This window comes from Ochotona curzoniae, unplaced genomic scaffold (genome assembly GCF_017591425.1).
Source record: "Ochotona curzoniae isolate NIBS_2020 unplaced genomic scaffold, NIBS_Ocur_1.0 scaffold_4506, whole genome shotgun sequence".
Classification (NCBI taxonomy): domain Eukaryota; kingdom Metazoa; phylum Chordata; class Mammalia; order Lagomorpha; family Ochotonidae; genus Ochotona; species Ochotona curzoniae.
In genome coordinates, this window is record NW_024467119.1 from 42,287,643 (window position 1) to 42,315,350 (window position 27,708).

Sequence of the window (27,708 nt, forward strand, 5' to 3'; positions counted from 1 at the left end):
TCCTGAGAGAAAAGCCGCTAATAACTAGCAAGCATCCTGGATCTTGTTTTTTTTTTTTTTTAAAGATTTATTTTTATTATTTTTCATTGGAAAGGCGGATATACAGAGAGGAGAGACAGAGAGGAAGATCTTCCATCCGATGATTCACTCCCCAAGTGAGCGCGCAACGGGCCGATACTATGCCGATCCGAAGCCAGGAGCCTCTTCCGGGTCTCCCACGCGGGTGCAGGGTCCCAAAGCCTTGGGCCGTCCTCGACTGCCTTCCCGGGCCACAGGCAGGGAGCTGGAAGGGAAGCAGGGCTGCCGGGATTAGAACCGGCGCCCATATGGGATCCCGGGCGTGCAAGGCGAGGACTTAACCACTTGCGCCACCGCGCCGGGCCCATCCTGGATCTTGTTAATGACAAATTTGTGTTAACTATACCAGTGTGCCCGTGTAGTTACCTATGCCAGCAGGAGCTGGGACTGGAAGCAGACCAGGTCAAACCAGGATGCAACACCCACTATGAATGCTGAAGTAAGGCAAGCTATGCCAGTCCGGGCCAAAACTCCCACCCAGCATGAAGGGTAAGCCCAGGAGGGTAGATGCTGGAATTCCCCTACTGGACTACTGCTCCCACTGGTGGCATGATGTGGGACGGGGGCAGACCAGGCTGGGTAAAACTGCAAATCCTGTTGTCCTACATGTGAGTTGGGTTAGAGGAAGAGTCAGGATGGGTTAACCGTATGTATGCACTGGTGGAATGCATCAACCAGAGTAAGAGCAGGCTTGTAGGGCTTTGCTGAAGCATCTGCTAGCAGGTGCTGGAACTAGGGGAAAGTCCTGTCAAGCCAGACCATAGACCCATTCGGAAAATGCAAGATCTAGGGCTGGGAGTGGGCATACTAGGGAAATTGTGAGCACCTCTATGACAAGGTGCAACTGCTACTGATGAGCATGAGAACAAGGAATGGGGGCAGTCCTGGCTGCACATACCAGAATGCACAGAAACAGAGGATGAGGGCAGACCTGAAAGGTATTATTGGGGATCGCTCCAACTAGACTGCAGTTCCTATTTGTGTGCCTGGGAGTTGAATGTGTGAGGATCAGAATTGGGCTTCACTGCAGCACCCATTGGTTTGCTTATGAGACGGGGCTGGGGACAGAACTGACCTGGCAACTGCAACCACTAGTGTGTGTGTGTAGGCTGATCTGGATGAGTGACTGAGCTGGACCCCACACTGGCTGGCACACAGGAGTCAGGTCTGAGGTCACCTCTAGCAAGAATGTTTTGGGTATCCCCCCAGTTGGATCACTAAATGCAGAACATCAACCATAGAGAAATCACAGGATCATGGAATTCATGTGTCAGAATCAGGTCTCCATGGTTTCTGAAGTCTGTGGTGGGTGGTGTGCCCAGATGCTCATACAGGATATGGCAACCAGTTTATTGAGGCCTGCAGATGATGTCTAGTACCATCACAGTCTGAACAAATTGGAAAGCTCTGTTGGTCAAGATTTAACAATGAGTATCTGGGAAAATCGAGACTCTAATGTGGACTATGTTAGCAAATAAACCTTGGAAAGCAATGAAATCCATAACATCCCAGAACTATCAAAACTACTTAAGAGGTACCCTCAGATCATGCTCCACATTGGGGACCCTGGAATGACATTGGGTGTCCTTCCTCTATTTCCAGGTACTGATGCAACTGAGTTGCAGGGAATGGCCCTCTCCATTTGTCTCCCCACTTTCCACTGATACAGGAACAAACAAGGTGATTGGAGGCAGTTGTCTCATCCACTTTCCTCCATTTTTGACCCTCCTCACCCTAATCGATAGTCCACATGGGCATGTATCCCTCTCAACTGTGTAAACATCATCAAAAATAAAATGAATTATTGTTCAAAAACTCTGAAAACTGAGTTAGCTCAAAATACGTAAACCTCCTGTAGTCAGTGTTTGGTATTATACCATAGAATGTTTGCATCAATAAACAGATTATTATTGCCTCTTCTGCACGAAAGTTGTAGATATAAGAATAAAGGAGAGAAAGATAAACATAGCCCTGTTACACTGTTTTCTTTGTTTTTCACTCACTCAATTCTATGCTGCATGTTTCATTGTCAAGCCTATCCTGTTTCCATTTCCAAATAAAGCATTCCTGGAATTTACTGTATCATTTTACCAGCCTGACCACACTTTCCTATTGCTTCTCATGTTCTGTGCACCCTTGAATAATGCTTCTCCCTGCATACTGTTTATTGTGCCTGTCTAGGAACTAGAGAAGAATGCTGAATCTTCAGCACCTGCATATCTTCAAAAAAAAGTTAGACAGACCAGCAAAGAAATCAATGACCAACCCATTGTTTGAGCCCAACATTAGGGACTTCCCCTTTTGTATAAGCTGAGTCACATGTTTCCTGTTGTCAACTTGAAGGCTGTCCGTTGATGTATGATACAGCTATCTTGCTGATGTATAAACCCAGACAGGCAGGTTTCCTTGCATTTGTTTGCCTTACCTTGGAACCTTACCAATTAAAAGCTGTCCACTGGCCAAAGGAGATAAGAAATGGTTTATTAAAGCTCAGATACTATGCTGAATGAACTAATTTCTGACGATTTTTTTTCTGTTAAATGCTATCTGAGGGTTCTGCCTTGTATAATCTCACTGATTCTGACAGAGGTTTTGGAGATGTTTATGTGCATTTTATTCTTGATATCTATTCAGTTGACACATGCTTTAAAACCACAGATATATATGATTGGATGGTGAATTGCGAAAACAGGAAGCCAAAAAATGGAGTCAACTGTGAAACAACCAGAACAATTGAAGCTTTCTGTTTAAGTGCCAAAATGGGAATGCTGTTATGCAAAAAAACTAACAAAGTGAAATTATTAATTTCGGTATAATTCCAGGAGGAAGAGTAAGCATTCAGACTGCTCTATTTACCGTCTTCCTAGTACCTGAAAACCAACAATATGGTTTTACATCTTATTCTACAACACTGCCACTCAAAATGATAAAATCTCTAGAATAAAGAGAGAGCTGTAGTGACACTTTGGTATCTAAGAAATATTTAAGATAATTTGGAGAGGGAGGGGCATTGTGGTTTAGTGGGTATTCCTATAGATGCACTGGTTTCAACCCCCAACTCCTCTACTTTCTATTCAGCTCCATATTAATGACCTGTGGAAAGTAAAAGAAAATGACCCAGGTACTTGGGATCCTGCAACACAAGTGAGAGACTGTGATGAAGCCATGGATCCTGGTTTCAGCTTGGCCCATATCTGACCACTGAAATCATCTGGGAAATGACCAGTAGAAGATCTTTCTCTGCCTCACTCTCTGTAACTCTTCTAAGTAAATAACTAAGTTTTAAAAAATAATAACTTTTGTCTGAAAAATCCCCATCCACAATGATATTCCATATTTTTAGATCCTTCAATATTCCGCAATTATTTATTGAACATTTATTCCAGGATAGTCAGTGTCATAAGCTTTAGTGTTATGAAAGTCATAGTAAATATCCTTCTTGGCTATAGGCCTGTGTTTATTATAAAGAGATTTTTCTTGTAATTCCTCAACATTTCCAAGCACCAGTCTTCTGGGGTATTTGATTCTCCATAATAAACATCCTTTACTAAATTCTTTTTATTATTATTATTATTGGAAAGGCAGATTTAGAGAAAGAAGAAGAAACAGAAAGATCTTCTATCCATTGGTTTACTCCCCAAGTGGCCACAACAGTTGGAGATAAGCTGATCTGAAGCCAGAAGCCAGGAACTTCTTCCAGGTCTTCCATGCAGGTGCAGGGTCCCAAGGCTTTGGGTCTTCCTCTACGGCTTTCACAGGCCACAAGCAAAGAGCTGCAAGAGAAGTGGAGCAGCCAGGCTATGAACCAGTGCCCATATGGCATCTCTGTGGTTGCAAAGGGAGGATTTAGCCACTATGGCATTATGCTGAGTCCCATAGTACACTTCCAAAGGTTATCTACTACTGATGTAAAGAGTGAAAAACTATAAACTGGTAGATATACAGATCACAAATGTTAGAATGAAATAAATGAGACATGTTTTAGGCAAATACCAAGACATACTACCTCATAGGATATCATGAATTTATTAAACTTTTCAAAGATTTATTTCTTTTTATTTGAAAGGCAGAGTTACAGAAAGATGAGGAGAGACAGAGAAAAAAAGGGTTTCCATCCACTAATTCACTCCTCTAATTGGCCACAATGGCCAGAAATGGACTGGTCTAGAGCCAGGAGCTTCTGCCAGGTCTCCCATGTTGGTACAACAGCCCAATCACCTGAGTCATCTTCTGCTGCATTCCCAGGCACATTAGCAGGAAGCTGGGTCAAAGCAAAGCATTGTGCCACATTGCCGCCGCCCTCTGGGAAAGTTTTCTAAATATTACAGTGGGACATTTTAATGTCATCTTGTTGAATAGATTAACAATGTTAACTTATTAACTTTAACAATGAGATCTTGTTAGTAACAAGATCGTTGCCACGTCTATGCTACTCTACTTACCCTTCAACTACCATTCTTTTTAAATTTTGTTTTTACTTGATAGAGTTACAGAAAGATGGAGAAACAGAGATAAAGAGATTTTCCATCTACTGGATCACTCCCCAGATTGTTGTGACAGAGCCAGAGCTGGGCCAATCCTAATCCAGGAGGCTGGAGCTTCTTCCAGGTCTCCCGCATGGGTGGGTGCAGGGGTTCAAGGCTTTGGACCATCCTCCAGTGCTTTCCCAGGCCATAAGCAGGAAGCTAGAATGGAAGTGGAGCAGCCAGAACTCAAACCAGCATTCATATGTGATGCCGGTGCCACAGGTGGAGAATTATCTGTGACATTACTACCCCAGCATCTAAGAGACTGCTTTTCAAAGGAAGTGCTTTTAAAGAAGTTGTCAGTCTAAATTGTGTTCAAAAATTGGTTTACAGAAAGTTAAAAACAAAGCTAGGAGAAAACATAAAAACAGACTAATCCTTTCATCTCAAAGATAGGGAAATATGCACAAACCAATAAAGGCACTTCTAACCATGCCACCATTTACTGAGACCTAGGTGTTTAGACCTTTGCCACCTTCCTGGGAGAGTTGGATGAAACTCCTGACTCCTAGACTTGGCGTGATACAACACTGGCTGTTGCAGCCATCTGAAGAGTGAACCAGTAGCAGAAGGTCTCTTGCTTTCTCTCTTAATCTGTCTTTCCTCTCTCTGTTTATCCCTCTGTCTCTGTAACTCTGAATTTCAAGACAAACAAATAGATCTTTAAAAAGAGGGGGGAAAAAAAGCAAGATCTCAACACCTGGCTAGCACCGCTTGTCTCACATTCTTTTGTAGATAGAGATGAAAAACAGTTCATCCAGGATCAGCCGTTATGGGTGGCAGGGATCCCCAAGTATTTAAGCCATTACTTGGCACTTCAGAGCACAAGATAATAGGAAGTTCAACTAGGAAATGGAGTCAGAACTGGAGCCCAAGTACCTCAAAACAGGGCATCGAAAGTGATATTTCAAATGCTGTGTTAAAGCCCATCCCTGTATTAATTTTAAAGTCATGAATGTAACTAAAGAGATGTTAACACTTGTTATCACAGCTCTAGATCATTGCAGATGTGTTTATCAACCCCATACTAACAAAGCAGTGTTTGTTATTGCTTAATAACGATGGAAAATGAAGAAAATTCCTAAGAAGGTCCTCCCAAAGAAGTATCCAGAGAAAATAGCAATAATAATACAAAGTATTCAACTATATAATTTCCAAGACTTCCATTTAGCTGTATAGTCAAATAACACTATTACTCATTTCACAGCTATAGATCAATTTGCTCATGTGTGAAACCTATGAAATATAACCATTTTCTCTTCAGATGAATGATTCTGGCGTGAATTACCCATACAATTTGATAAAAATACATTATTCCAGATGGACTCCAGTTGCTGGGCAGATGGAAATATTTAAGTAAGATCAAAAACTTTATTATTCTAAATTAGGTAGGCAAAGAGAAAAAGTATAAGAAACATAGCTATAACCCAAACAATTTTAAGATTCTTGAGTTTTCTTAACTATACTTATAGGATGAAAAAGAAAAAAACTTCAAAAAAAGAAAAATTGATAGCATACTTAAGCTTTCTGAAGTCCTACTTTTACAGTCAACTTTCTATTGATAAATTGTAGCTATTGTAAATATACTTGTTATGAAGTCACTTCCCATTTTTACAGACTGAGTCAAGCTACCCATAAGCCCATGGTTTTTCTCTCTCCAATGAGTTGAACAGGTTTCCACTGTAGACATACAGTTTCTGGAAGTATCATGAATATGGCTGTGGTTGGTGACATAGAAGTCTAGGCTCCCAGTTTACCTGTGTTCTCTGACATTACACATGACATTTTAGACACAGAGCTATACTGGTTATAGTGTGCCACCTCTGGTACCCTCTCCAAGCTGACCACCATCTCTATAACCAACTGTACCCACTACAGCATCCTTTGGAAAACAAACTAGTGAGAGAAAGATATCTCTCACTATCTGTCTCTGTGCCTTAATATTATGTATATGAATACGCATACATAAATGCGATAATGTAATGTTTTAAAAATTGTGTTAAAAACAGCCTACTAATTCATCATTATTGAGAATAAGATATGAATATCATATTAATTTATGTTACATTGAGTCAAATAGGAAAAGTCAAATAATTCAATTTTTCTGCTAATTCTCCAGGGATTAAAATACCCTGTATCCCATGGGATTCACATTATGAAGGAAAATCCTCTCAAAAGTCTTAGCACTCTTTGTTGGAAGGCAGTTATACTCACCACTATAGAAAAACAAAAAAATAACTCTTTGTTGGGCAGTGACTCAGTTTGCTAGTCTTTGCCCTTCAAATGCCAAGATCCCATATCGTTATTGGTTTGTGTGGGCTGCTCCACTTCCCATCCACCTCCCTGCTTGTTTCCTGTGAGGATACGGTGCAGTGTGCATCTCTACTTTCAGATCAAGGATGGATTCCTAGTGAAACTGTTGGATTTGTCTTGACAAGGGGATGTTGGACTCTGCCATTGTCCATACCAGCAATGTTGGACTTATGACTGTTTAGGAGGAAATATGCTGTTGTAATGATATGTGAGAACATGGGGGAGGGTGCAGAAATTAGGGGAGAGGGGAGGAGAAATCCCAGGACCTATGAAAGTCTACCATAAAATGATAATAATATGATAATAATAATTGTTTTTAAAAATAGCAGCAGAAACATTTTCCCTCCAAAAAAAAAATAAAAATAAAAAAGAACTTTTTTATGGATTAGCCAATAAAATTGTATAAGCGTTCTTAAAAGTGATGAATGTTGAGCAAATTTTGATAAAAGAGTGCCTAGATGAAAGAAAGAAAGAAAGAAAGAAAGAAAGAAAGAAAGAAAGAAAGAAAGAAAGAAAGAAAGAAAGAAAGAAAGAAAGAAAGAAAGAAAGAAAGAAAGGGAAAGGAAAGGAAAGGAAAGGAAAGGAAAGGAAAGGAAAGGAAAGGAAAGGAAAGGAAAGGAAAGGAAAGGAAAGGAAAGGAAAGGAAAGGAAAGGAAAGGAAAGGAAAGGAAAGGAAAGGAAAGGAAAGGAAAGGAAAGGAAAGGAAAGGAAAGGAAATAAGGGGGTTAAGAAATAAGAAATAAGGGGTTGATTTTCTTTTCTTTCTTGGCTAACAAAAAATGTGGGTTATAGGAATCAATGAAGAATCCTTATCCTTGGACATTGCCACTGAGCAAAAATGACCAAATGTAAGTGTAAAGAGTGCATGTGAGATGGGGAACAGACTACCAAGAGTAACAGGGGCAATTTGCAGTTCGACCCTGACACTGGCGTTCGGCGTTTGCAAGAATCTGGGTGAAGAGCACAGGCTTTGGAGATAGGTCAGCCTTAGTTTGCATTCCATCGGTGACACTGAGCCGTGTGACCCTTGACAAGTTAACCTCATTTCCTTTTCTGTGTGTACAACAGAAATGATAATCATGAGAATGAAAAGCAAAAGGAAAAGTAAAGCAGTGAGTGCATGGCCAGGACAAAACAAACACTTCTCAAAGAGAAATTTACAAAGAGAAATTTATCCTCGTTATTATTTTTGTTATTCATACAACTCACTACTGCATGTGTCTGAGCTGAATGATAACAATATCTGGTACTCACACAGTTTAATGGATCTTTGTATTCCCACAGTAACTTCCATCTCACAGGATCAAATATTAAATCTTGCCTGTTTTACTTATATTAATACAGAAAGGGACACATGCAAAAGGCTAGTTATTTTCAATGGCATCAGGAATTAATTCCACATACACCAAGTTATGACTAAAACCTTCACAGAATCTAGGTCTCTTATTTTCTAGGAATCTCAGATTTAAATGGATCAGAGTATTTTTTTTCCAATGGCTAAATATTATTTATTGGCAATGCAGGTCGGTGCTGCTGATGTATTACTCTTTCAGCAAGTGTTTATTTTGGGTTTTTCTTTTGTAAAAATTGCTCTCAAATTTTCTAAATGTGAATTTAAAAATCTGTCAGTCTCTGCATCGATAACACAAAACAGATTGCAAATGTAACAGAGGCAATCAAGTCCAACAAATCCTAGGAGAGTGCCAGCAGGCTTAATATTAGGACTGCTCCTGTTCACAGGCTCTGCTAATGATGGAACAATTGTTGGTGCTGATTTGTAGCTGGCATTGATATGCAGACAGCAACACTTTCATCTAAAACCCAGCTCTAAATTTTTTAATACTGTCAATGTATTTGCTGTGTCTGCAAAGAGCAACTCCAAAGAATCTTTCTAAATAATAAGAATTGGGAAGATACAAGCATCATCTTTAATATGAAATCCTGAGTAGCCCTCGGAATATACAGCAATCAGTGCTTCTCTTTGTCATTGTTTGTCTCCTGCTGGGATGCTAGCATCTTAACAATCTGTAAGAATCCATCTCTAAATACAGCGTTGCAGTGTTGCAGTGGTCACTGTTGAAGGGAGTGGATGCTGATTGCCAAAAGATATTACAAAATCCGAAACTCATATCTATCATTTTTTATCACACACACACACACACACACACACACACTCACACACTCACAATATGTAAATGTGCTCCAACTGCTGTTCACATTTACTGTGGAGACTTTTTTTTTTAATCAAACGGCACCTGCCTCTCTTTCACAGAGATGCCTGCATACGAGGATAAGTGCATATAACAAAAGCTGCGAGTGTGGCAGCGGCTGCATCATTTTCTTGGAACTTGCCATTATGTTTCAGGTCAGAGATGGAGGTTTGGTGCAGGAAGCGAAGCTTTTAATATCAGGTGAATGGGTTTTTCTAAGAGGTTGGGAAGCTCTGGGTCTTAGAGAGAAAAATGGTGCTTTAAAAATAGTCACATTTCTTTTGTAGTGTAATTATCAGTGCATGACGAATCATTTTTTATTCTGTTCCTGTGGGCAGAAGGAAATATCCCTTCCCATCTCTGTGGGATGACCATTTTAAGAAGGCAGGATGTTCCCACATTTAGTCAGCTTCTGCAGAATATATAATTTTCCTAGAAAATTGATCCTCAAGCAGCACTTTTAAGGGAGGATGTGAAAAGGGTGCAAATTCATCAATCCATCCAGAAACTATCTGCCATATATTTGCTTTTTAAATGGGTGGTGCTGAGTAAAGAAAAAAAGTGGGGGTTGTTGTTTTTTTCTTTTAACAATTCCTATTGCAGAATATTCAGAAATGTTACGTAAATGAGCAAATGTAAGAAGCAGTAATAATTAGCTTTGCTATCAATAGAAAGGAGGGTGAAAAAATAGGAAGAAATAGAACAATAGCTTCAGCTAAGCCACACTCTGACATTGATGATGAGAGCCCAGGTAAATCACTTAATTCCTTAGAGTTTCCCTTTCCTCATAGATAAAGGGTTGTTGTGAATAGGAAATGCGAAAATATTAAGGAATCTCTTTATATACTGTGAGGCATTTTAGTAGCATTGGGAAGAAAAGGAAGAAAGATGACGGTCATAACAATATTGCTTTTGTATTTTTTAAAAAGTGATTTTTACCCTAAGAGTTGAAAACAGACAGACAGTACAGCTAAAGTAATGTTCTCAAGCTCTGGACTGGGAAAAGCGAAGACCCACAAGCCCCATAATCCCAAATAAAAAGTGAAGTCTGCTCTGACTGCACAGGACTCCAGGATACATTAACACACGTTCTTTGAAGGAAACGCCTCAGACCTTGAAATAAAGTTGCATCCTTCTGAGAACCTTTTTCAAAAAGCAAAGAGTAGGCTAATAAAAGCTATAGGTTTCTGATCTTTAAAGCATCCATGGAGTTTCAAAAGACCATTCGCCACAAAACTAGAGATCACATTCACTTGGAATCCTCGGGTTTCTTCTTGAGTGTCAATTGTCCATGTGTTTGTATATCCTTATGGAGTTCCCCAATCAATGGCAAGCATTCATTACTGTATCTTTGCTCCAAAACCCATAGCTTTTTTTTTTTAAGATTTATTTATTTTTATTGGAAAGGTGGATATACAGAGAGGAGGAGAGACAGAGAGGAAAATCTTCTGTCTGATGGTTCACTCCCCAAGCGACCACAATGGCTGAAGCTAAATCAATCCGAAGCCGGGAACCAGGAGCTCTTCCGGGTCTCCCACACGGGTGCAGGGTCCCAAAGCTTTGGGCCGTCCTCGACTGCTTTCCCAGGCTGCAAGCAGGGAGCTGGATGGGAAGTGGGGCCATTGGGATTAGAACCGGTGCCCATATGGGATCCCGGCATGTGCAAGGCAAGGACTTTAATCACTACGCTATCACGCCAGACCCAACCCATAGCTTTTCATTGATACAAAAATTAAAGGTTTTTAAATAAGATCTTTGAAAAGTTTCAGGAATTATGTATGAAAACTTATTGTGAATTTCTGCTTCTGAAACCAATAATAACAATTTTTAAAAAGAAGAATGAAAGAAAGTAAGAAAATCAACTCACTTCTAACACTGTCCCACACTCACCCGCAGGAAAAGCTGTGAGATAACAAAGCAGAGCAGCTGGTGGTCACAAACGAAGAAACTAGAAGAACTCCTCCAGTTAGATGGTAGAGAGATGCAACTAACAATTCTAACTGCCAGTTCTTTCCCTCCTGTGACAGTTGTGCACTGTGTCTGCTTAGATAAGCTGAATCTCTATTTCCCAGAATTCCCTTTCTTACATATTTCTGGGCTAGTGTCAGTCAGAAAAACTTGCATTAGATTTGTGAGGAAAAGTAAATAGTATCTCCTGGCCAAGCTTTGGCAGCAAATACCTAAGTGTGTGGTTGCATTAACTTGGACCAGTAGACCTTAAAACGATTTCCTCAACCCTGGAACAGCCAAACCAGCAATATCTCAGAACTATCAAGGACACTCAAGTGGCACTCTTGAAATAGTCTTCCCCACACTGGCATCTCTAGGATGACATCAGATGACTGTCCCTAATCGCAAGTGCTGATATAGTTTAGCATCAGTGATTGGTCCCTTCCCCATTCCCCCACTCTGGATAGGAGAAAATGAAGTGGGATGAAGCATTTGCCCCACCCTTGTTCCTCCATGCTTTGACCCTCCCTACCCTGGTTGGTGGTACACATGGGCATGCATCCTTCTCAACCGTGTGAACAACATTAAAAATAAAATATTTATTAAAGAGATAAAGATGTTTTAAAACAATTTCTATATTTCCCACACTGTATCTATCAGACAATGTGCTAGGTTATACCTGGGACTGTGAGCAAAACTGAACTTCTGCCATTTCAATGATATTCGGCTTCTTTGGTGAAAATGTAAGCAATATATGTTTAAAACCTTTACAAGATACAAGAGGATATCATTAGCAGACAGCAGCCCCTGGCTCCTGGCTTTGGATGGGCTTAGCTCTGGCCATTGCAGCTGCTTGGGAAGTGAACCAGTGGATGGAGGATCTTGCTCTCTGTATCTCCTTATCTCTGTAAATCTGCCTTTCCAATAAAAATAAATGAAAACTTTTTAATGTGTCAAATAAATTAAAATAGTAGCTGTAGTGGACAGAACAGGCCACCTATTGATTAAAAACAAAGAGGGGGTCTGGAGCCCCAGCCTTGTGGCTGTGTCTGAGGGTATCCATGCATGCCCAGACTTCCTGCTGGGGATCCTAGCTCGCCATGCAGAGCTGCTGGGTATGGGGAGGACCCTAGGCTGGCCAGGCCTGAGGTCTGAGAATTTCTTCTGTCCACAGAGACCATGCAGAGGATGGATCTCAAATAATTCTAGGCATACCCAAGACCATGGCTCTGCCCACCACTAGCATGTTAGTGGGTGGAGTCCAGGTAAGTCTGAGCAGCCATACTACTTCCAGCCAAGTAGATATGGCTAGGGGTACTCATGCCAGCCCAGATTTTCTGCTAGGGATCCTAGCTCCTCATGCAGCACTGCTAGGCAGAGGGAGGGTCCTGAGCTTGTGGGTGGCCAGAGTGCCTACCAGCGCCGGGCTCTGCCCACTGGCCACTTGGTAGCAAGCTCTGAGGCCTTGGGAGTATGAAATTGCTTCCTAGGGACATACATGGATAAAGCCACTTGTAGGTGAGGAATGAATCCTGAGGGCCACCCAATGACAGGGCCACTGTACTTGCAGGTAACTGAGGGGACTGAGACCTTGTGGTTAAAAAGGGAGAGAGACCTGAAGATATTTTTGAGTCCAACTGATATACCAGCCCACATGGAGGGCCCAGTTGGGTTTGTTAGCATAAAACATAGCTGGCCACCACATGGCAGCACACATGTAAGCTATGGCTGGGGCCTGTCTGGCAGGGATAGATCCCAGTACCTGACAGTTAGTGTCAGATCAGGGAATGGACCACATTAAACTGGGCCATGACACCAACCAGCACGCAAGAGAACCAGGTCCAGGAGAGGATCCTGTGGGGGATATGTGCACCCAACCCTATGGAACTACAAGTCAGCTGGTTAGCTTGTGAGTTGGGATGGTGATGGGCTGAGTGAAACATGACTATGGAACTTGCAATGCTCACAGGTACTGGGGCTGGGAACAATTAGGGCTGGTCCAGACTGCAGTACCCATATGAGCATCCTATAACAGCATATAGGGTGGCCCGGACCACACCAGCTCATACGAAAACTGGGATGGATGGGGCAGGCCATGCTGGGTAAGAGACAAGCACCTGCTGGCATGCGTGAGATCTGGATCTGGGAGTGCCCTGAGCAGGGGAACCTGGGAAACTCCTCTAGTGGGTAATAGCTCCCAGTAACAGGCATGTGGTCTAGCCCTGGGTGTTGGGCAGGCTGATCCAGGGTAGCTTCATCTGTCAGCAAGTGTGTGAATTGGTTTTGGAAGGGATGGACTGGGTGGAGCAGAGCAAACCATAGCCCAATGGCAAGTGCAGAACCAGGATGGAGTGCAGGTCATGCCTAACTAGGCTGCCACACCTACTGGTTTGCATGAGTCAGGGATGAGAGCAGACTGAGCAGATCCAGGTTCTAGCACCCGACAGCGAAAGTTGAGACTGGTGGCAGGCTGGGCCAGGCCAGGCTGCAGGAGCCGAGGACAAAGGCCAAGACAGAGGAGCAGCTATGCCAAGCTGGGTGAGAGCAACAGGAAATGAGTGAGATCGGTGGCTGGAATTAGGTGTGGTTGGGGAGCTAAGGAGATGCACTGGCTGGGTTGTGGGTCCCACTTGTGAGTGTTGTGGCCAGAGTGGTGGCTGCAGTCTGATCAGAATACAAACGCAGGTCTCCCTTACCATGGGTGTGAACTGGTCTGCAGCGTGCAAGACTGGGCTATACTTCAACACCCATTGCAGCTCGTGAGAATCAAGATGGGTGTAGGATGGGCTGGGTTAGGTCTCTGTTTTTACTGAGCCATGTGTGAGCTGTGTCTGGGTATGGACCAGGCTAGGCTGAGCTTGGCATCCAACAGTAAGAACCAGAATGGGTGAGGGCCAGTCAGGAAAAGCTACTCTTCCTGTTAAGACAGGAAGCGAATTAAGTAGGGCTATCCCATGGACCCACAGGTGTGTGCAACATCTGGTGTTGGAAGAGATTCTGATGGAGGAGCTTGGCAACCCCTCTTGTCGGGACACACTTCCTACAGGTGAGTGCCAGAACCAAGAAAGGGAGCAGCTCAGACCAGGCCAGGTTATGGTACCCATAGGCTTACCTTTGGCTCGGGTCAGAAGCAAGACAGGCTAGGCCAATTCATATCACCTGCTGGCAAATCTGAGAGTCAGAATGATGTGTGGGTCATGCCAGATTGGGCTGCAATACCAGTCACTTCACTTAGGGCCAGAACTGGGGGGCTGGCTGGGCTGGCTGGGCTGGTTGGGCTGGCTGGGCTGGCTAGGCTATAGTCCCCATCAGCATGAGCTGGAATTAGGGACGGGCCAGGCTAGGCCAGGCTACAGCACCCACTGGCAAATGCCAAAGTGAGGCAAGCCATACATACCAGACTAGGCCACAGTACCTGGCACACATGAGAACTGGGGGAGAGTGTGTAAACCCGGTAGGGGGTGCTGCAGGGAGATCCCTGCTGGGCCAGTATCCCACTGATGAGCATGAGAGCTGGAATCAGGGGCAGACCAGGCCAAGCAGGGCTACCACAGCCTACATGTAAGCTAAATCAGGGAAAAGCCAGGCTGGGCAGACTGCACCTGTTGGTACATGAATAAGCCAGAGGGGGTAAGGATTGGTTGGGCTTTGCCGCGGCATCAGCTAACAGATGCTGGCACAGGGGGAAAACTCTATTGAGGTAAACTGTTATACCACCGGGACAGTGTAAGGTCCAGGAGTGGGAGTCGGCCCAGTATGGAAACAGTAGGCACCTCCCTCTGGAGTGGCTACTCCGACTGGTGAGCATGAGAACCAGGATTGGGACAGGAATGACTAGACAGAGTGGCACCTGCCAGCAGGTGTGTGCCATGGATAGTGGGCTGGTTGGTTTGAACTAGGCTTCAATGCCCACTGACACATATAAGAACTGAATGGGATGTGGGACGGGCAGGACCAGTCTGCTGTATATACTGACAAGCATGGGAACCAGGGCAAGGGGCAGCCCTGGTAAGGGTTATTGTGGATCACTCCAACTAAGCTACAACTTCTACTGGTTTGCCTGTGGTGACCCCAGACATGTGTGTGGTGGGCAGGATCAGGCTGGACTGCAACACCCACTAGTTTGCAGAGATGACAGGGTTGGAGACAAAACTGACCCAACAATTGCAGCCACCAGCATGTGCATAAGCTGATTGGGGTGACAGACTGTGCCAGACCCTGCATTGGTGAGCACACACAAGAATCAGGGCAGGGATCACCTCAGATGAAGTTCCTTTGGGAATCTCCCCAGCTGAGCCGCTGAACTCAACTGCAACCATGGAGGAAGTTGCAGGTTCCATGACCTGACCATGGAATGCATGTGTCAGATCTGGGCTTCCTTGGGGGCTTAGATGAAGCAGTGGCTAGACAGCATATCCAGATGAACATGGAGAATTTGACAGTACAGAAGACATCTGGTACCATTGCAGAAAATAGAGGACAGAACAAATCGATCAACTACCCCAGCCAACAGTTGGCAGTGAATAACTGGGCAAGCAGAGACTCTAAGGTGGTCTATGTCAGCCAGTGGACTCTGGAGAGATTTCATTGTGCTTAGAGTGGCAAGATTGGCAGCCATACAGAACGGTTGAGCTATCAAAACTACTTGAGCAGGACCCTCGGAGCATGCCCCACATTGGGGACCCTGGGATGGTTGGGAGGTTGGGTGTTGTTTCTCCCCTTTTCTCTCCCCTCCTCCCAGATACAGGAAGTAAAGAAGAGAATGTCAAAACAATGGTCTCACCCACTTACCTCTAGCCCTTGGCCCTTTGCACCCTAATCAAATATATTAAAGGTCATGAGCGGAGAGAACATGGCGAGGAGGACATGAAGCTGGAGTTGCAGACTGAGACCAGGTGCCTGGAACGGCCTCCCAGGAAGCCATCGAAGCATGGCAGCCGACCTTGAGCAGGTCACCGATTATACGGAGGAGAAGGAGATTCAGATTTCCAACCCAGAGATGGCCATGTTGGTCATCGGAAACAGACACTCCCAGGAGCAGGAAGCTAAACAGGAGCAGGAGAAGAAACCGGCAAAAGTCACAGTCAAGAAGGAAGATTTGGAGTTGGTAATGTCAGAGATGGAGATCTCTCCGGCAGCAGTGGAACAGAGCTTGCGGGAACACATGGGCAACGTGCTAGAAACTCTTACTGAGCTAACCAATTGAGGAGTGCTTGCTCACACATACTTAATGGCTTAACTTATTGCAATAAATTTTTTTGGTCTTTTAAAACTATATACATATGTAAAATGTGTCAAAAATAAAATTTGTATAGCAACAAAAAAGAAGGGATTGATGTTTGATTTATTTTTAAGTAACCAGCTAAAGTGCTCCCATTTCATATCCATGTGCCTGGGCTCAAGACCCATCTCCACTCTTCATCTAGATTCCTGCTTGTGCCCAGCTGGAAGACAACACAGGATGGCCCCAAACACTTGGTTTCCTGCTGTCCATATGGATGATTGGATGGAATTTCTGCCTGTGGCTTGTCCCAGGCTCAGCTGTGGCTGGCTTTGGAGAAGTCAACCAGAGTAAATTCTCTCTCGGTTTCTTCCTTGTTCTTGCCCTTCTTTACCTTTGAAATAAAATAAAAATAAACAAAAGTTTCAAAACAACTGAAGAAGAAATACAGGCTTTTATTGTGAAAGTAACACAAAATGACAAAGAAATGGAGAATATAAACAACATATCAAAGGATATGAAGAGGGCCCGGCACAGTATCCTAGCAGCTAAAGTCCTCACCTTGAACTTGCCAGGATCCCATATGGGCACCGGCTCTAATCCAGGCAGGTTCCGCTTCCCATCGAGATCCCTGCTTGTGGCCTGGGAAAGCAGTCTACGATGGCCCAGAGCCTTGAGACCCTACACTTGCGTGGGAGTAAGTAAGCTCCAGAAGTAGCTCCTGGCTCCTGGCTTCGGATTGGCTCAGCTCCAGCTGTTGCTGCTGCTTGGGAAGTGAACCATTGGATGGAAGATCTTCCTCTCTTTCCTCCTCTCTGTACATTTGACTTTGCTATAAAAATAAATAAATCTTCTAAAAATTATTTTTTAAAAAGGATATGAAGAACGGAACAAGAAATCCTAACATATCTAATCATTACTTCAGATGCAGAAAATTAAGGAAGATAAATATCCCAAACCATAATGGTTGTCTTTTCTTAAAGTCAAAGTTTCAATCCTTACATTCCAGGAGCCCAGTAAGTCATACCAGTGTTGAAAGCAAGGAAACGCAAGTTTTATTTGGCAATAAGTAAAATTTAATGGCAACATAATTTGCAACATTTGGCTTGGGTACCAATGTATCATAAAAGACAAAATGAGGTTTTAAACTTCTTTGAAGTCATCAAAGAGGGGTAGAAATGAGGCATTTGTACTCAAGAACATGCCCAAACGGGTGCTGGAGCAGCCCTCCCAGGACCATGTCTGGGTTCACCACAGGCCTGGCCTCAAGCACTAAAACCTGCATTTTATGGCCTAATATTTGGGATTATCTAACTGGACATTTTTTAACTTTTTTAAATTTAAATTTTGATAATGATTACATAGTGAGAAGGATGGACGCCCATTTGCAACACTGATTAGGGTTGAAAGGGTCAAGGAATGGCGAAGGTGAATGAGACCACTGTCTTTTTCTCTTCCTCCTCCTTCTTCTCCATCATCCTGTGTCTGGGGGAAGAGGGAATGGAGGGGAGAAGCTGCACCCAGCATCACAACCACATCAAAACCCAGGGGTAGGGGACAGCCACCTGATATCATCCCAGAATCACCAATATAGAACATGCTCCAAGGGTTCTACTCAAGTGGTTTAGGTAGTTCCAAAATGCTGTTAATCACATTGCTCCAAGGATGAAGAAATCCTTCCAAGGACCAGTGACTGACATTGTCCACCTCAGAGTCTCTATTCACCCAGATATTTGCTGTCAAAACTAGGCTGGGGAGAGTTGTCCAATTTGTTTGGTCTCCATCCTCTGCTATGGTATTAGATGTCCTCTGCAGGTCCCAGTGAACTGCTCTATCTCCCATGTGTATCTAGGTATGCCATCCACTACACCATCTTCAGTAACTGAGGAGGCCCAATTCAAGCTTTTTTTTTTAATTAAGGCAGTGCTCTGTCCCTGGTATGGACCAAGTGTGGCTGTGCTGTAGCACCCAATAGTAAGAACCAGAATAAGTGCAAGCCAGTCAGGAAAGGCCACTGTTTCTGTTAGAATAGGAGATGAACTAAGTCAGGCTGGGATATGAACCTACCAGTATGCACAAAATCTGACATTAGAAGATATTCTGATGGAGGAGCTTGGGCATTCCTCTGTCGGGACATAGTCCCTCCAAAATCAAGGTCCTGACCGTCATCATCACTGCCAAATTTCCTTTGTACTTCCCTGCTATTATATGTCTGAATCCCTGGTCCTAGGAAATTACTAATCTGCTTTATATTTTTTTAAGATTGCTTTGTTTTTATTGGAATTGGGAATTTACGGAGAAAACAGAGATGCAGAAAGATCTTTCTTGCATCCACTGGTTCACTCCCCAATGGCCTCAACAGTTAAGTTGATCTGAAGCTAGGAGTCCCTTTCAGTTCTCCCACATGAATGCAGAGGCTCAAGGACTTTAACCATCTTTCTTTTTCATTGCTTTGTCAGGCCACAAACAAGGAGCTGGATGGAAAGTGGAGCAGCCGGAACACAAACTGTCACACATATAGAACCCCAGTGCAAGTAAGGCAGGGATTTAGCCATTGATCCATCACACACACACACACACACACACACACACCTCCCCCATTCCCCCAGATCTTTCTCTCTGTATCTCCTTCTCTCTGTATATCTGCCTTTCCAAGAAAAATGTCTGGAGCTGGCACAGTGGCATATCAGTGGCAAATCCTCACGTGTCTGTGGCACCAATGTCCCATTTACATATCAGTAACAGTCCTTTCTGCTCCCAGGCTAATGGCCTGGGAAAGCAACAGAGACCTTGGGCCCCTACACTTACATGAGTGGCCAGGAGGAAGCTCCTGGCTCCCAGGTTTAGATGTGCTCAGCTCTGGTTGCTGCAGCCATTTGGAGAGTGAATCTGTTAATGGAAGAGCTCTCTGTATCTCTCTGTCTCCGGCACTAATCTTGCTCTCTGTTACTCTATCTTCCAAATAAAATGAACAAGTCTTTTTAAAAATGTCTAAAATATGACCCAAAGCCTTGGGACCCTGCACCTGTGTGGGAGACCCAGAAGAAGCTCCTGGCTCCTGGCTTAGGATCAGCTCAGCTCCAGTCATTGAAGCTACTTGGGGAGTGAACCAGCAGATGGAAGATATTTCTGTCTCTCCCTCACGTTGTAAATCTGACTTTCCAACAAAAATAAATATATCTTTTTAAAAATGTCTAAAATAGTACTTCTCCAAAAATATTGCTTAACAGATATGGGTTATGTTTAGTTACATAGGTTAAAAAGATTAACTGGATATACTTACCTTTTTTCTCTACAATGAAGAGAGATTTTCATGTGCTCTGAGAGATGTGCTTCAGCTAATGGACCCGGAAAATACTGTATAGCTCAACCAGAAGCAAATTGACAGAATTACATTGTTTTTATACTCTTAATTAGTTTGCACTTAACTTCAGTACTCATTTGTTATTAAAGGTACCATAATGGATATAAGTTAAAATTTACACATGTTTAAGAGTAAAATTTTTTTATTTATCATCAAAACTGATACTATACAAATGTATTCAGTTGAGTCACCAAACCATAGCTACAAATATATCAAATGATTGGTGTGCATGACCACTTAAGCTTTGTAGGACTCTTAGTATTTCATTTTAAAAGGAATTCTAATCACATTGCTTCAATATTTTATAGTACAAATTAATTCTTACACATTTATAATTTTCTAATGATGTTGTATCACCTTTGAAGTTTTAAATATATTAATTTTGTTTACTGGAAAGGTAGGGAAACAGAAAAATCATATGACAGAAAGAAATGTCCTGCACAATAATTCACTCCCCAAATGGGTACAAGAACCAAGGTTGGGTGAAAAAGAAGCCAACAGCCTGAAACTCCATCCAGGCCTCCCACGTGGGTGACTAGGGCACAAGCACTTGGATCATCTTCTGATGCTTTCACAGGAGTATTCGCAGTACTCAATATAGGACCTTGTGTCACTGGCAGTATCTTAGCCCACTTCACCACAACAACTTGGTTCACTACTTTAAAATTTCTTTATAAGCATATCATGCAAAAACTTTTAAGCACAGGAAAAATCAAAGTAAGTTTTATTACCATTTTTAAAACATTTATTTGTTTTTTAAATAATGGTTACATGGTTGATCAGGGTGGGAAGGATCAAGGTTTAGAGAAAATTGGGTAAATTCACTGCTTCCAAATGTGTTGTTTTTTCTTGTTATTTTTAGAGGAAGCGGCAAGACAAAGCGGGAAACCACAAACAACTTTCCACATGTCCCAGTTTTCAGGGATGAGGACCTGCCATTTCATCTCAACCCAGAGTCTCAGTGTATACATATTCCAAGGGTTCTGTCCAAGTGGTTTGGATAGTTCTGAAATGCTGTCGATTTCACTGATCCCAGGATGATGTCACCCTCCAATGCCATTGGTTCCATTTACCAAGATTTTCTACTGTCATTACTTGTTTGGAATAGTTGTCCAGTTCTGTTCTGCTGCTATAGCACCAAATGTGCTGCCATATTCTCCCTTTACAACAGGGCCTGTGTCCACTGCTCCACCTTTTTCATTAAGTAGGACATGTTCTTGCAGGGCAGTCCAAGGACCCGGGCTAGGTGTCCCAAGCATCACTGGATCCCCACCCCTGGGGCTCACAAACCCAACATTCACCTAGTAGGTGATCCCCAGGGCCCGGGACAGGAGACCCAAGCCCCACCAGATTCCCCACCCTTGGGGCTCATAAACCCAGCACCCACCTTGCAGGTAGGCCCCAGGACCCATCCCAAGTGACCTGAGCCTTGCTGGATCCCCACCCCTGGGGCTCATGAACGCAGCACTTGCCCAGCAGGTGGGACCCAGACAGGAGACCCAAGCCCCTCCAGATCCCCCACCCCTGGGATTCATGAAGCCAATGCCCACCTAGAAGGCAGGCCCCAGGTTATAGGCCAAGCGACCCACACCCCACCGGTTCCCCTATCTCCGGGGCTCAGGAACCCATCCCTTACCACACAAGTAGGCCCATGACCTAAGCCAAACTACCTGAGCCCTATCAGATCCCCTGTCCCTGGGACTCATTTACCCAGCCTCTGCTGGGCCCAGGCTGGCATGACTTGTCTCACCTCAGCATCCACAGTTTTATTGCACAGCCTGGCCTAGTCTAGTCGGCCCCCTGTTTCAATTCCTGTTGGTGGGTGCTACAACCTATTCCAGCCCAACTTAATTGCTGTCCCGGTCCTAATGTGAACTGGCTGTTGCTGCAGCCCAATCTGGCTCCTCCTGCCCCCTGCCCTGGTTCTCAGATCTGCCAGTGGGTGTTATGTGCTGGTCTGTCCCCAGACTGATCTACATGTATGCTGGCAGGTACTATAACCTGGCATGGTCTGGACTGCTCCTTGCCTTGCTTCTTGCACTCACCTGCAGGGACTGCATCCCAACGAAGGAGTTTCCCAAGCTCCTCCATCAAGTCTCCTCCAAGTGGCAGTTCTCATGCACACCAGTGGGTTGTTGGCACAGACTGACTTTGTTTGCCTCCTATCCTGACATGAACAATGGCTTTGCTCAACCAACCACACCCATTCTGGCTCTTGCTATTGGCTGTTGCAGCCCAGTGCTACTTGGTCCAAGCCCAGACACAGTTTTCACATCTATTTATTTATTCATTCATTCATTCATTTGAAAGGCAAAGTGTCAAGGAGGAGGGAACTGTGCACGTGGAACATTGCCTCTGATATGAACAGAAGGTCAAGAAAAATAAATGTATCATGGAGCCAATTATAGTGTCTTTGGTGGGTAGGTGGCCTGTTGGAAGATGCCCTCCTGCCCTCCACTTCCATAATCTTTATTATTTTTTTAAATATGGATCACTTCACAAATGCATGTCATCCTTGCACAGGGGTCATGCTAATCTTCTCTGTATCATTCCAATTTTAGTATATTTGCTGCCGAAGCGAGCACACCATAACCTTTAAAACCTGTAACCTGTGCATAATAAATTGGGCATTCTTCACCAGCTTGTCTCCCCTGGTGCTTGCGGCCAAAGAACACCACTGCCTTATCCTCGGTGATCTTGGGGCCTACTGGCAGGGTTAAACCCTGAGGCTGTCTCCCAGTTATTAGCTTAGCACCTTCACAATTTTTACCTTAAGATTTATTTTTATTTAAAAGGCAAATTTACAGAGAGAGAAGGAGAGATTGGGAGATCTTCCACCTGCTGTTTCACTCCCCAAATGGCCAAACTGACCAGAGCTAGGCAGACCCAAAGCCAGAAGCCTGGATCTTCTTCCAGGTCTCTCACAGGTGTGCAAGGGACCAAAGACTTAGGCTATCTTTTGCTACCCTCTCAAGCATACTAGCAGGCAGCTGGAGAAGAAGTAGAGCAGATGGAACTCAAGTTAGTACCCTTTTGGGACACTGGTACCATAGGCAGAGGCTCAATCTTACTATGTTGTGGCACCAATTCCTCATCGTCTATTTCTATTTAAGCAATTCACCTTAGATTGTTTCTCATTGTTGTACTCCTAATTTGACCCTAAATGTGAAACTACCTTTTAGTTTAACAGGAATAACTCTCAAATTTTAACCTAAGATTAATTTCTCATCCAAAATTCAATCCTAAATTTCCAAAGGACTTCAGGACATTTCTACTAAAATTCATCCTTTCTCACCACAAACCAGGCATAACCAGAATCTATGTATTTATTGAAGATTTACTTTTAAAGATTTTTAAATTTTTACTTGAAAGGCAGACTTCACAGTGAGAAGGAGGGGAATGGGGAGTATCTTCTATCCACTGATTCACTCCCCAAATGGTTGCAGTGACCAGAACTGGGCTAGCCCAAAGCTGGAGCTTTTTTGGATCTCCCATGCTGGTGCAGGATCCCAAGTTCTTGGGTCATCCTCTGCTGCTTTTCCAAGTGCATTGTCAGAGTGCTGGACCAGAAGTGGAATAGTCCTGATTCCCATGCAGGGTGCCAGCATTGCAGCCAGCAGCTTTTCCTGCTATGTCATAGCACCATCCCCTGTCAACTGGATTAATGTAGAATTCTGTTAACTAGACCACTTCCCTTCTCATTTTCTCAACTGAGTAGTTGCAACCGATTGTGTGGCTCTTCACACAAAATTGGCCAAACATTGCTCTGAACTTCTACTAATTTCTGTTCTTTTCTTTGTGTGTGTGTGTGTGTGTGTGTGTGTGTGTGTGTGTGTGTGTGTCCAATGGCTGACCAAGTGTTATCAATTTCAATTCAGGTGCTTGCCATTGCTAAGTTATTTTAATATTCTTTTATCTCCCTGTATCCATCCTAATGTAGTCTGCATACCTCAGCTAAATTGAGCATTACAAAACACCATATTAATTCTATCACTCACCCACCAGTAGTTCCATAGTGACTATTATGGATCTGGTCATTACAAATTCAGCATCCCTCTTCCAACTCACTTCAATCCACTCAACAAAGTCAAAATAACACTCTTTCCAAATCATCTTCCCCAGCTGAATGCACCTTCTATTCCTTCTCTTACTTCATTTCAGAATCTCCACATGCAGGAATTCTGCCTTATTGCTGCTAGCTCTGGTACCAGGCACAGTGTCTGGAGAATGGTAAACATAGGATACCATGCATTTTGCCTTCACTTCAGTCTCTATACTCCTACCCAGGATCTGCTCCCTATGCTTTCCTGTCTGCCCAAATCTATTTGCTCTAAATTTAGTTCCTCCCAAACTATCCTAAGCTCTTCCTTTGTATCATCCACTATGTACTACCTTCATGTCTGAGTAGGAAAGGAATTAGCCACAGTAATTCTTGAAACAGTAAGAACAGGCCATCTATTTAAATATGCACAATTTATAAAATTCTCTAACAGCTCACGGTTATACTTCAGGGTGCTTTTATTGTCTTTGATTTTGGATTTGTCTACAGTTCTATGGTTTAGTAACAATTGGGACTTAGAATGATAATTCCAAATCCTAAATCTGTAGGCTCCGACTCTCAAGACTCCAAATTCATAAAGCTAAGAAACCTCAGTGAGTTTTAAAAGACTTTATTCTAAAATTTTTTAGCAATTTAAAGGTTATATTATTCTAGTAAGCAAAAAAAGGTTATGATAAAGATAAGCACTCATTCATAGGTTATTATTCAGAGCAGAATAAACTAATTTATACAGAATCCAAAAATTATAATCTGTCTTTTCAATGCTTATGAACAAAATTCCGCATAAAATATAGACATCCCTGGAACCAACTCTTTTAGGGGCCACTGTTGTGGTGCAACACATTAAAACCATGTCTGAGGACTGGCGCCATTGCCTAGCAACTAAACTCCTCTCCTTGAACACACCGGGATCCCATATGGGCGCCATTTCTAATGCTGGTAGCCCCTGCTTCCCATCCAGCTCCCTGTGTGTGGCCTGGGAAAGCAGTCGAGGACAGCCCAAAGCCTTAGGACCCTGCACCCGCGTGGGAGACCCAGAAGAGGATCTGGGCCCTTGGCTTCGGACCGGCACAGCATCAGCTATTGCAATCACTTGGGGAGTAAATCATCGAACGGAAAATATTTCTCTCTGTCTCTCCTCCTCTCTTTATATATCTGACTTTACAATCAAAATAAATAAATCTTTAAGAAAAATAAAATAGTGTCTGTAATTTTATCACTACATATGGGTGCTTGCTTGAGTCCCAGCTACTCCACTCTCTCATCCTTGCTAATGCATCTAGGAAAGAAGTGGAAGATGCCCCAAGGGCTTGGTCCCCTGCTACGCCTGGAGGAGGCACAGACAGAGCTTCAAGCTCCGAACTTCAGCCTGGCCCAGCCTCAGTCATTTGTGAGTAGGGTGAGGATAGAAGAGAAGATCTCTCTCTCTCCATCCCCCTTTCTATGCCTTTCCCTCTCCTTCTCTGTATAACTCTGTCTCTCCAGTAAATAAATATTTAAAGAGAGAAAGGGAAAAAATGAGTTTTTTTTAGCCTCTGTAGCCAGAGGCTCTTCCTCCACCCTGTGGTGCAGCAACTATATGGGTGCCGGTTCATGTACCAGCTGCTCCACTTCTGATCCAGCTCCCTGCTTACGGCCTGAAAAGGCAGCAGAGAATGGCCCAAGTCCTATACCCATGTGGGAAACTTGGGAGAAGATCCTGACTTCGGGATCAGCTCAGCTCTGGCCGTTAACAGCCATTTGGAGAGTAGACCAGAAGAAGGAAGACCTTGTCTTTTCCTCTCTATAAATCCGCCTTTAAAAGAAAAATAAATAAATTTTAATTAAAAAGAAAAAGTTGTACAGTGGAGCAATTTCCTACCAGCTTCAAAAGGCTGATTGCTAAACATTAAGAAATTTTGGGGCTCGGCACAGGGGCCTAGTGGCTAAAGTTCTCACATTGAAAGCGCCAGGATTCCATATGGGCGCCAGTTCTAATCCCAGCAGCTCCACTTCCCATCCAGCTCCCTGCTTGTGGCCTGGGAAAGCAGTCGAGGACGGCCCAAAGCCTTGGGACCCTGCACCTATGTGGGAAACTTGGAGGAGGTGCCTGGCTCCTGGCTTCGGATCAGCGCAGCACCAGCCATCGTGCTCACTTGAGGAGTGAATCATCGAACGGAGCATCTTTTTCTCTGTCTCTCCTCCTCTCTGTATATCTGAGTTTGTAATAAAAATAAATCTTTAAAAAGAAAGAAATTCTGCAAATCATGTCTTAACTGAGTAATAGTTTGATATTACTCATCATATGGCTGTTTTCAAGCTTTCTAATGCATACACAGAGAGAACACAGAATTGCTATAGTGATTGACAAAAATAAACGTTCATGTGGAAATTACTGTGTTCCAGGCAAAGTTCGAAGCAGCTAACAGATACGCAGTGATGTGCTAAAGTAAGCTAGTGCTGGCTAACAAAAGCTAGTAGTACACATCTTCTCACCTCCATATTCACTTACATCACATTAGTAGCTTAAAACAATCCTGGAGGGAGTTGTTGTTGTTTTTTAAGATTTATTTATTTATTTGAAAGTCAGAGATACAGAGAGAAGGCAAGACAGAGAGGAAGATCTTCCATCCAATGGTTCACTCCCCAAGTGGCTGCATCGGCCAGAGCTATGGCAATCTGAAGCCAGGAGCCAGGAATTTTCTCCAGGTCTACCACAAGAGTGCAGGGTCCCAAGGCATTGGGCTATCCTCGACTGCTTTCCCAGGCCACAAGCAGGGAGCTGGATGGGAAGTGGAGCTGCTGGGATTAGAACTGGTGCCCATATGGGATCCTGGTACATGCAAAGTGAGGACTTTATCCACTAGGCAACTGCACCAGGTCTCCCCTCCTCATTTCTGCCATGGGGGAGAATTTCTGCCAAATGAGGAGCTAATGAGTGAGGACGTTTTATGCAAAGATCCTATTATTAAACAATCACCAGCTGATCCTAAATTAGATTTTGAAAGTCAATACACTAACTGTTGGATTCCTAGCACATTGCTCTGCATAGTTTAGTCAGGAAGGAACCCACTTGAGTAAAGAAAGGGCAAGTAGAAATGTGAGATTACACCAACTAAGGAAAGGTGTGACTGCGGTAAGATAGACCCACCTGGGAAACAATCACTCATCTTCCCTTCCCTCAGGAGCTGTGGAAGACAGCAGTGTTGCCTTGTTTGCCAGATTGTCTTTATCGCTCTGGCGTCTTAGTCCTTCCTGTGCTGTTTCAACAGAGCACCTGAGTCTGGGTGATTTACAATGAACAAGGATGCACCACTCCCAGTTCTGACGCCTGTAAGTCAAAGACGGTAGGGCTGACATCTGGCAAGAGCCTTCTTGCCACATCATCCCATAGTGAGAGGCAAAAGGGAGAGAGAGGGAAGGTGAGAGAAAAGAACAGAGGACACATTTGTCTTCAAAAGAACTCAATGCTATGGAAACTACACTAGACCATTCAGAGAAGTCAAAAGTCAACCCTCAAGGTCTAATTACTTCTTGGGGCCTGGTTAGAAGGCTCAGAGGTTAAATCCTTACCTTGCAAGTGCCAGGATCCCATAGGGGCAACAATTCATATCCTGACCACTCCACTTCCCATCCAGCTCCCTTTCTGTGGCCTGGGAAAGCAGTTGAGGATGGTCAGAAGCCTTGGGACCCAGCATCCACATGGAAGACCCAGAAGAAGTTCCTGACTCCTGGCTTCCGATCAAGCTCAGCTTCAGACATTGTGGCCATTTGGGGAATGAACCAGCAGACGGGAAACCTTTCTCTCTGTCTCTCCTTCACTCCATAAATCTGATCTGCCTTTCTGATAAAAAATAAATAAAGAAGAAGAAGGTATCTTTCCTCTGGAGCAAGCTTTTGGCACTGTGGTTAAGACGCTGCTTGGGACAACGTATCTGAATGCCTGGTGTCAGTCCAAGTCTTCCAACTCCAGTTTGTACCTAACTCACACCATGGAAAGCAGCGCA

The 27,708-nt window shown here is 43.6% G+C and overlaps 1 non-coding gene and 1 pseudogene across 1 annotated transcript; one reads left to right on the plus strand and one right to left on the minus strand.

The window, feature by feature from the left end:
- The first annotated feature begins 6,318 nt into the window (after window positions 1-6,318).
- LOC121147418 lies at window positions 6,319-16,283 on the plus strand (annotated as a pseudogene).
- A 5,859-nt stretch (window positions 16,284-22,142) lies between these two features.
- Window positions 22,143-22,247, minus strand: LOC121147604. The gene has a single exon (XR_005882424.1). It is a non-coding gene; the product is annotated as a U6 spliceosomal RNA (small nuclear RNA).
- Window positions 22,248-27,708: the final 5,461 nt, after the last annotated feature.